General features: G+C 35.5%; 1 non-coding gene across 1 annotated transcript; it reads right to left on the bottom strand.

Annotated features, from left to right (window-relative positions):
* Positions 1-3,909: 3,909 nt before the first annotated feature.
* LOC139860889 (small nucleolar RNA R71) lies at positions 3,910-4,016 on the bottom strand. Its single transcript, XR_011763513.1, has one exon. It is a non-coding gene; the product is annotated as a small nucleolar RNA R71 (small nucleolar RNA).
* Between the last annotated feature and the right edge of the window lie 7,799 nt (positions 4,017-11,815).

The raw sequence follows: 11,815 nt of genomic DNA, 5'->3' as shown, positions 1-11,815 counted from the left end.
AATGTTGTAAGGGTGTAAGTCGAAATTCTGTCCGTGTAACGCTAGGCTATTTTTAATCATTGTAAGTTATGTTCAACCTTTTTAATTTAATGTCTCGTAGCTAAATTATTATTATGCTTATTTAATGCCGAAGTAATCGTGATGTTTGACTAAATATTAAATTTGGGTAATTGGGCTTTGTACCATAATTGGGGTTTGGACAAAAGAACGACACTTGTGAAAATTAGACTATGGGCTATTAATGGGCTTTATATTTGTTTAACTAAATGATAGTTTGTTAATTTTAATATAAAGATTTATAATTGGACGTACCTATAAATAACCATATACACTCAATCGGACACGATGGGCGGGATATTTATATGTATGAATAATCGTTCATTTAACCGGACACGGGAATGGATTAATAGTCACTAGAATTATTAAAACAGGGGTGAAATTATGTACAAGGACACTTGACATAATTGATAACAAAGTATTAAAACCTTGGGTTACACGCAGTCGATATCCTGGTGTAATTATGAAACAAAGTATTAAGACCTTGTTACAGTTTAAGTCCCCAATTAGCTGGAATATTTGACTTCGGGTATAAGGATAATTTGACGAGGACACTCGCACTTTATATTTATGACTGATGGACTGTTATGGACAAAAACCAGACGGACATATTAAATAATCCAGGACAAAGGACAATTAACCCATGGGCATAAAACTAAAATCAACGCGTCAAACATCATGATTACGGAAGTTTAAATAAGCATAATTCCTTTATTTTCATATTTAATTGCACTTTTAATTATCACACTTTTATTTATTGTCATTGTATTTAATTGCACTTTTAATTATCGTACTCTTTAATTATCGCAAGTTTATTTTATCGCACTTTTATTTATCGCAATTTCATTATCGTTATTTATTTTACGCTTTAAATTAAGTCTTTTATTTATTTAATATTTTACATTAGGTTTTAACTGCGACTAAAGTTTTAAAATCGACAAACCGGTCATTAAACGGTAAAAACCCCCTTTTATAATAATAATATTACTTATATATATTTGTATTTTTATAAATTAAAACTAATATAGCGTTAAGCTTTGTTTAAAAGATTCCATGTGGAACGAACCGGACTTATTAAAAACTACACTACTGTACGATTAGGTACACTGCCTATAAGTGTTGTAGCAAGGTTTAGGTATATCCATTCTATAAATAAATAAATATCTTGTGTAAAATTGTATTGTATTTAATAGTATTTCCTAGTAAAAATAAAGCTATTTCATATACACCTCGCATAACATCAGTGCCACCACACGAGCCACCATACGGCCTACCTTGCATATGGCCTGCCAAAAACGGGCTACCATACGCCCTGCCAGGCGTATGCTGGCAAATTCCAAGTCTATTTAAAGGGTCTTTGTCATTCATTCCAACGCACACTTCATTTCACTTCTTTCTCTCTCTTATACAATATTAGTCATACTCTCAAGGCCTTCGACTCCGTGCGGGAAACCTAGTACCCGGAGAAGAACGCTGAAGATTGTATTAGGAGCGGTCTGGAGTCTTGAAGTTGTCACTTTTGTATTCGGAACTCGTTTAATCTACTGGTACTTATATCCTTTATCTTATATAATGTTTTATGATATTATTGCCATGATTAGCGAGTAGTTATCTTTAGTGTATGCTATGATGTAAGCAGTTATAATGCCGAAATAATATTATGGTCTGTGTATGTTGTCAAAGTGCTTTCCGATTATGCTTTAAACTCAATCGCTTTTCCAACTAATAGAACGTAGTTATAGGCTCTGTTATTGGGAAGCCGCGAACCCCGATTCAGAGTACACTATCTGTGTTACCCCTTGGTAAGAGAAGTCTATCGGATACAACGTAAGATCGACCGAGGCATACCGGTTGTAGTAAGTCTATCGAGCTTTGGATTCTGACTGAGGACTCTTTCGTAGTGAAACATCTGACTAGACCCCTAGTACATTGTCGGTCCTAGACCATGATAGTGTAGTCACCAAGCATATAAACTTCGTACGTGCACGCTGAAGCACAACGGTTGTTGTTAGCTGTACCTCTGCTAAGTAAGGCCATGGAACACGGTTAGTGTTGACCAGTACACTGCACCATAACGCGGTCTCAAGTATTGCACCCCGCTTGAGGGATTCTTAGTTAATTAAGGAACTGTTTGTTTAGACACATAAAGGATTGGACCGTTAGGATAACCGAACGTGTTCATGGAAGTCAGACTTGACTTGGCCATGGTGTTCTTTATGGTTGAACTCTTTTAAGGGCCTAACTATCTTTTACCAATCATTAACGAAAGCATTGAGGCACATCACGTCTCTTGGATATGGTACACCATGTATTCTATTATGCTTAAGAAAGTTTAGACCATTTTGGAATGTTAATACGTCACCCAACCGAGTCGCTCAATTGGATGAGCCATCTGAACGTGTATGCCTGTAGTCAGACTGCACGGGCGTCGGGAGTAAGGGACGTTGCTGTCTATTCAGAATCTTTAAGCCTAACGCAGTACCCAGTGACATGTCTTATGACAGGGGCGTTTAGGACCAGTGTAATGAATACAAGGCCTCTGCCTATTCATGAGCCAGCATTCCATAATCTCGGCAGAATAACTGATGAAGTCATAGTATACACTTACTTTAACCTTATCTGAATTACAAATTTTATCGCATTTACTTTATCTATCTTATAAATTAGAAAATCCCAAAATAAATATTCACTACTCCTTAACTATCTTAGGTTACAATATAGGTTCGATGTTACTGATATCTCAAAAATACGACTCTAGGTCATACTTCCCTTACTTGTAAGGAGTAGTAAGATTTAGGCCCGGCTAAATATAAATTTAAAATAGTACCCTCTCCCACGAGTGGCTGATCCTGGCGCACCGCGGCCTAACGACACCGCGCAAATAAAAACCATCCGTTTCGGCCATATCAAGAGTGGTTCCTAGTTTTTGGCGCCGTTTTCGGGGAACTGGTATCAGGCAATACCGCTCTCTATCAAACTTATTCGCAAGCATTTAGTGGTGTCTAAGAAAGACAATTATACACGGACTTGGTTATTGGATTTTCCGAACAGTCGTCAATTATATTGGGACCAAAAGGATCCTGCCTCTCCGTAGTCAGCCTGGCCACTTGGTTTGTTGAATAGTTTGTGAGGAGCTTTGTTATCGAAATACCAGGGAATCAGTAGCCAGAACCAAAAACATATTCCACCATAGGATAGTTAGTTAATTAGATTAGATTACTTTAGATTACTCTAGTTTACCTTAGATTAGACCACCTTAGATTACCTTAGATTGCCTTAGATTAAATTAGATTACCTTAGAGTTATATTAGTTTAGTTTAGCTTATTATAATTTAGCTTATTTGCGAAAATTAAAAACAAAAAGGCATACCCAGTGTATGACCCAAACCCGATCTAGACCAGGGCCGTTGTTATTCGTACCTAATCCAGACGTAATAATCTACTGCACGCAAGGAAGCACGAATCAGAAACCAAATGCCGTTACGCGTTACTTTAGCAGAAAATACGAAACCCTCGATTGAAGGTCGAGGAGGACCAATCAGATTTCCAGAGATTCAAGGACACTCGTTCGAGTTAAAACATCACATCATCCAGCTCATTCAGAATAGCTGTCAATTTCATGGATTACCGAATGACGATCCTAATTCTCACCTTGATAAATTCATATCTCTTTCGAACTCCTACAAACAGCCAGGGATAGGACAAGATATAGTTCGACTATACTTGTTCCCATATTCTCTCACTCATCATGCTCAAACTTGGTTTGAAGGACTGGAAAAAGATTCCATCACGTCATGGATGGAGATGGCGACTAAATTCCTAACCAAATATTTCCCTCCTTCTAAACAAACCAAACTGAAGAATGACATCATTAACTTCAAACAAAGTTATGATGAATCTCTTTACACTGCATGGGAGCGTTTCAAAACCCTACTGAAGAAATGCCCTAATCACCAGTTAGAACGGTCAGCCCAAATCTGTACCTTCTACAATGGTCTTACGGTAAATCATAGGACGACGATCGATACAGCAGCTGTAACGACCCTACTTTTTCTGTTATCTTTTGCCGTTAATTATTTAACGACCGTTAATTATTTTTCGTGCCACGTCATTTCTATGACCTATATTATTATTTTTGTAATAATATATTAATTATTATGTGTTATATGAATATTTGTATTCATATCTTTAATTGTACGTTTCTACGTGTCGCGGATTTCTATCCGGCGAATCTTTTCGGTTTTCAAACCAACGGTCGAACTTTTGGAATTTTTAAGTCCTAATTATTTTAAATATGATATTTTGATGTCATATGATTATATATAGTGTTTATATATTTTATTCGTCGCGTATTTATTATCTCTTCGAAAAATCAATCGCGTAGCGGCGTTTTCGCGTTTCGGGTTTCGTTCGGGCGTTCGGGCCACTAGGATTTTGTCATTTATCAAATTGGGCCACTATGGGGCCCACCCCATTCAGTTCTTGGCCGAAATTGTCAAGGAGGGGGGTATACCCCATTCATTTTTGCAATACTCCTCATTTTTACATTTTATTCCTAATTTTATCAAACCTAATTTTAGATATTTGCTCTCTTCCTCTCCTTTTGCTCTTTTGAGTCGTCGCCACTTCCACCACCAACATCATCATCATCAATTAATTTTAAAGCTTGGATCAAGGATTGATTAACACCAACGCGTTCCTCTCAATCTCCTCTACGCGATAACATCCATTGATTATTGATTAGGGTATAAACCCTAACCCTAGAACTTTTGATTTTTCATTTATTTTCTGTATTTTTATGATTATTTAGTAGTATGATGTTTGTGGATTATTGTAATGGTGTTTGTATGCATAGATGTACTCATAATCACATGTTTTCGGTTTGTAAAATTCTGGACAGCAGATTTTTCGTGTGTTTCTGATATGATGACTGATATAAATGTTAAAATAAAGTATCTAGATGAGTTCCTCTCATAAAGACGTTAATTTTAGACTCCGGATTCATGTCGTTTCAATTCCCGGAACCCTAATTATGATCAAAGTGGTATTTTGTTAAGATTGAAATGTGATTTTGGTATGAACCAGGTTTGGTCCGACTTTGTGACCATATTTGGTGACTTTAGGGTGTGTTAGTGTGTTAGAACTGATGGTGGGGCGAACTTTCATGTTCGGGTCATCTCAATCCAAGCCACGAATCACCCGTTACGTCTAAAACACGTTTTTGATTGAATTAAAGTTCCAAGTAGTGTATTGGCTGTATATCACGACTTGTGGGCTGTTCTTGGTGTGTTCTTGAGTGTACCAAAGTGTTGGGTGGTTTGCTTAGGCGGAGATATATGTAAGGCTCGCCGAAAACCGACACCCGGGGCTCAAGATACGACCCGATGAACTTTTGATTAAAACTTATGGTTAAATATTAAAACTTATGAAAAAATAATGATTTTCATTATTGATTAATTACTTATGATATAAGAAGTAATTATTATTATTTAAGACTTATGATATATATTTATTATATCATTTAATTATGACTTATGATTTAATTAACATTTTAATTAAACTTATGATTAATAATACTTTTATTATTAATGAAAAATACTCATGATAAGTATTAAACTTATATTATGAGATTATTATTATTATAGGACTTATAATAAGGATTAAATAATTATTTAATTATTATAAGATTAAATAATTATTTAATTATTATAAGACTTAGTTATTATTTAATTATTAAATACTTATGATTTAATAAGTATAATTAGAAATTTATGATATGATTAATAATTCATTATTAATTAATAATACTTATGATATGATTTAAAATTTATTATTAATTAATAATACTTATATTATGACTAATATTTAATTAATTAATTAAATACTTATGTTATATTAATTATATCATTTAAACTTATCTAAACTTTAATAATTCATTTTTATTTAATTAAACTTATGTTAAGACATAATTATACACTTTTGACTTTAATAAACATTATAACCTATGTTATTATTATAACTTACACTTTTCAAATTAATGTTGACTATGTTTGACTAAGGTTGACTTTTGAGTTGACTTTCGGTTGACTTTGACTTTCAGTTGACTTCTGTTGACTTTCTAAATAAGGAAACTTTCCTAACTTCAAAACTTTCTAAAAATAGAACTTTCTAAATTTGGAAACTTTCCAAAAATAGAAACTTTCCAAAAATAGAAACTTTCCAAAAATAGAAACTTTCCTAAAATAGAAAACTTTCCAAAAATGGAAACCTGCTAAAAATAGAAACTTTCTAAAAATAGAAAGTGTGTGTCCGTATGCTGTTCCAGTCAAACCGATGCTTGCCGAGTGTTATTCTATGTCTACTTGCAACATGTACAATAACTATCATACTAAGACTTGACCTAAGTTAGTTATTTATATCGGCCTGCTTTATTTATAGGTCGGCGTTGTGATCTTTCTTGATCACTTTACTTTATTTGCTGTTCGCTTGTTTGTGAGATTTCTTCAGTTGCTATTAAGGTGAGTTATAGTCCCATTTTTCTATCTTAAATCTTTTGGGATGAGAATACATGCAATTTATTTTATATTTTGGACACAAGTGGAAGTTGGTTTAAATTATTCATTGTGAGTTGAACAAAAATATTCCCTAGTCTGGTAACTGTAATCACTGGTTTCTACTAGTGAACGCGAATCCTACGGATAGATCTATCGGGTTTGACAACCCCATTTCGAGCTAGTCGCGCTAGCAATTTGTTATCGGAATGTTTAGTACTTCGTATTTTGTTGTAGATACACTTGTTCGGTGTATATTATTTATTGTGTTTGGCAAGGGTAAATAAATGGTTAAGTGGTTACCAGGTGGCTCACGAAAAATGGAATAATGTTTTATTATATGTTTTCTAGCATATAATTTGGTGGTTCAAAAAGGAGTTTTTATGTTTTCAAACATAAATTTTTATTGTTTAAATTAAATATTGTTTGCAATATTAAACCTATAATTCACTCAACATTTTTGTTGACAGTTACTCGCATGTTTTATTCTCAGGTTCATGATTGATTGCTTCCGCTGTGCTTAGAGAGTCTGCATATTTATGATGGCAGCTTTTGTTAAACATTAACTTGCATTCTATTTTGTTACATTAAAAAGTGGTTGTTTGTTGACTTTATTTTGGTCAACTTTTGGTTAAAGTATTATTGTATAGTTTTTCTAAACTTATACATTTTAGTAGATTTCCTTTATAGGAAATCATTTTTAAATAAAGAATGCAAGGTTGTTTTATTAAATTCATATAGAGTTTCGATCAAGCTGTGGGACCAAGTGACGGAGCCGTTAAGTGTTTTGACAGAGTCATCACAGTTGGTATCAGAGCTCTGGTTGTAGGGAATTAGGCTGCATTGATGTCGTTACCCGGGTCAATAGGGTGCATTAGTGAGTCTAGTCTACAGCCCGGCCTATTATATATTATTATATGTGATTATTTGTGTCGTGTTGGTATGTATATTGTTATCATACATACATTTCTATTATGTTCTGAATCCGGGAGGAACTCCCATTCCGATTTAAACGTATTCTCCGACTCATGCGAGTTCATCTTTTAAAGGAACACCTCGGTTAGTGAAACCGAGGGGGTGTCATTCTTGACTTCTGGAATTCTCGACATTTCTATGTCATAATTAGTGTTTATTGATATAACGTTTAAGTTACATTACGTGTTCTAGAATTCTCGGCATTTCTATGTCATCTATTATGGTTATGTATATAACGTTTGAGTTATATTACGAGAGATGTCATTCTTGACTTCTAAATGCTCGGCATTTCAATGTCAGCTATTATGTTTAGGTATATAACATTTTTATTATATTACGTGCATTTGTGCCGTTGTGCCTATGTGCTTTGGTTGTTGAAACGGAAAACGTCATTCTTACTTTTAGAGATTCTTGGTACTTCGAAGACATTTTTATGTCATCGTTACTCCTATTCATTACTTTCGATGTCTTTGTCTCTTGTGCTATCCTTAGCACATTGTTAAGAAATTGTTTTAGGGAAATTGTGTTGAAATTCGAGGTTGACCACGCGTCCTGACCTTATGTAGTGATATTGGAATGGAACTATGAGTTAGTGAAATATAATGGCGTCAGGCCAACGTGATTATATTACTTTAATTCATAAAAAGTCCCAATATTGTGACATGAGGAATAGAAAGCGATTCAAAGAAAATTTGTACACCACTCATTCGGAAATTCTAACGTTATTACATGAGTAAGGAAGATACTCATTATCTTATTTGTTGATATGCGAGAAACTCATCTTAACCGAACTACCTACCCCATGTTTTATCATTTATAACTCGCTTGTTAGTGACAGCTTCGCATGTGAATAGTTTTGACCCAAGGACTTGTGTTCTGATAAAAGTCAAGACATTATTTAACTCATTGGTTTTCATGACCTCGTAGCATTTATTGAAGAGATGTCGCAAGACGATTCAAGTCCATCACCCGAGCTTTAACGATCTTACTTCAACTTGTAACCTCTGTGATGCGGATATCCTGCTTTTCATTAAAAATTTTACACATTTGTGTAATTGGGCGGTTCTCACGAGATTTATGGGCAAATAGAAGTAATGAAATACTTTGTCATGTATACTATTTATAAAATCATATATGTACGTATGAATTCAAATGGACAAATTTACCCTTACCTATTTTGGCTAGTATACACTAATTTATACCTTCAAAATTATTTTAAAACCACTCTTATTGAGTTGTCTAGTTAACTCAAATTGATTTACGTAAAATGGTACACGTTGTACATACTTCTAAATTTACTAAGAGCTTCGTTCCATTTATGGGGTTACATTAGACGCTTAAAGCTTTTTCAAAACTTCTTTGATTGATTACATTAGAATTTTCGCATTACTCTATAGAGTGTTTGGATCACATTTCTTCTCATCCTCCGTTTAAGGATGAAAATTTACCATTAAGTCCATTGATAGAAATTCTTACACCAGTTTGGATGCCGGTTTTATAAAATTTGTTGGAAAGTCTTTGCACTCATAGAATTTTCCCTCTTATGGTTGGACATGGCCGAAACGCAGACCGATAAATCAAGTTTCTGGGGTACACTCGATGGTCACCTTATTGTAGAAAAGGCGCTAGGTGGGTTTCTACCCCAACTGTTGTTATAATGGGTATCATGGATATATATTACTCTAGACCGTTTGAGGAGTTTCTACTCTCAATTTTCGCTGTCAACCGCAACACCCTCGTAAACATCAATCCTAGGATTCGATACTTTAGGGTGCACGAAATTATTTTTGGAGATTCATCTCACCTGGAGTCGGCCATTCTTTATAACCCATGATTCGCGTTCTTTTCATCCGCACATAAATTTAAGAATATGGATGAATCCTAGACTTCCTCGCTCATTGTACAAGGAAGTTCACTCTCGTTGAATTATCACACCTTTCATACGTCTTCCTTTCGGAAATATAATGAAAATTTACTTTGGAGTCCATGATCCTCGTTAACTCCTTTGAGAGAATTGCCTTAAATATCTATGCCACCGATGTGACTACTCCATATTTATTTCTTCCTTCATTATTGCAACTTTATTTCATCCGTCCCAGTTCGTCCCCTTGGGGAGCTCCCATTTTGTTCGTTGAGAAGAAAGATGGTTCATTTCGTTTGTGTATTGATTATCGTGAATTGAACGAGCTTACTGTTAAAAACCGTTACCCTCTTCCAAGAATTGATGATCTGTTCGATCAACTTCAAGGTTCGTCCGTTTATTATAAGATTGATCTTCGTTCCGGTTATCACCAATTACGCGCTAAAGAAACTGATATTCTGAAAACCGCTTTCTGTACCCGTTATAGTCACTTTGAATTTCTTGTTATGCCGTTCAGATTGACAAATGCACCTGTTGTGTTCATGGACCTCATGAACCGTGTGTGTAGACCCTATCTGGACAAATTCGTTACTGTTTTCATCGACCACATCCTTATTTATTCTAAGAGTGATGAAGGGCGAAGAACATTTGAAGTTAGTGCTTGATCTGTTGAGGAAAGAAGAGTTGTACGCTAAGTTCTCTAAGTGTGCTTTCTGGTTAAGAGAAGTTCAATTTCCTCGGACATATTGTTAGTAAATAGGGAATACAAGTTGATTCTGCTAAGATTGAGGCGATTGAAAAGTGGGAAGTTCTGAAAACTCCTACTCAGATTCGCCAGTTTCTAGGATTAGCAGGCTATTATAGAAGGTTCATTCAAGATTTTTCACGAGTAGCGAAACCTCTGACTGCTTTAACGCATAAGGGGAAGAAGTACGAGTGGAAGAGTGAACAAGAGTCTGCTTTCCAAACTCTGAAGAAGAAGTTAACTTCTGCACCGATATTATCACTACCTGAGGGTAATGATGATTTTGTTATCTATTGTGATGCTTCGTGTCAAGACTTTGGTTGTGTTTTGATGCAACGAAAGAAAGTTATTGCGTACGCGTCACGTCAGTTGAAGATTCACGAGCAGAATTACGTAACCCATGATTTAGAGTTGAGAGCTGTTGTGTTTGCGCTTAAGATTTGCAGACATTATCTATATGGGGTCAAAGGTACATTGTACACTGATCACAAAAGTCTTCAACATATTCTTGATCAGAAACAGTTAAATATGAGGCAACGAAGATGGGTTGAGACATTAAATGATTATGATTGCGAACTTTTATATCATCCGGGAAAGGCCAATGATGTGGCTGATGCATTAAGTCGTAAAGAAAGGGCTGAACCTCGCAGGTTTAGGGCCTTGAATATGACAATTCAAACAAACCTCACTAGGCAGATCCTTGAGGCACAATAAGAAGCCTTGAAGGAGGAAAATTTTGTAACGGGAAGGTTCGAGGCTTGAGTAAACAGTTAGAGGTACAAACCGATGGTACTCGGTATTTTGCGGGATGCCTTTGGGTTCCGAAGTTTGGTGATCTACGAAAACTTGTTTTAGATGAGGCTCATAAGTCTAGGTACTCTATTCATCCTGGTTCAGGAAAGATGTATCATGATCTTAAGGAGCTGTATTGGTGGCCTAATTTGAAAGCTGATGTGGCTACGTATGTGACTAAGTGTTTGACCTGCGCTAAGGTTAAAGCTGAACATCAGAAACCGTCTGTACTTTTGGTGCAACCTGAAATTCCCGAGTGGAAGTGGGAAGGTATTAAGATGGACTTTATTACGAAGTTACCGGGAGTTGTGGGTGGTTATGATACCATTTGGGTGATTGTTACTGACTCGCTAAGTAAACTCTTTTCTTTCCAATTAAGGAAACAGATTCAATGAAGAAGTTTACTCGTTTGTATTTGAAGGAGATTATTTCGAGACATGGTGTTCCCGTATCGATTATGTTGGACTGAGGCAGTCCTAACAAGGTGCTCTAGGAACTAAATTGGATATGACCACCGCTTATCATCCACAGACGGATGGTCAGAGTGAAAGGACCATTCAAACGTAGAAAACATGTTAAGAGCGTGTGTTATTGATTTTGGAAATGGGTGGGATAAATATTTGCCGCTGGATGAGTTTTCTTATAACAGCAGTTATCATGCAAGTATTAAAGCCGCACCATTTGAAGCTCTGTATAGTAGAAAGTGTAGGTCTCCTGTCTGTTGGAATGAGGTTGGGGATGCTCAACTCACATGACCAGAGATCATTCACGAGACTACCGAGAAGATTGCACAGATTAAGGAAAGATTGAGAACTGCCAGGAGTAGGCAAAAGA

Source organism: Rutidosis leptorrhynchoides, chromosome 7 (genome assembly GCF_046630445.1).
Source record: "Rutidosis leptorrhynchoides isolate AG116_Rl617_1_P2 chromosome 7, CSIRO_AGI_Rlap_v1, whole genome shotgun sequence".
Taxonomy (NCBI): Eukaryota; Viridiplantae; Streptophyta; class Magnoliopsida; order Asterales; family Asteraceae; genus Rutidosis; species Rutidosis leptorrhynchoides.
The sequence above is the reverse complement of the archived record's forward strand: the minus strand, read 5'-3'. Positions and strand labels throughout refer to the sequence as shown.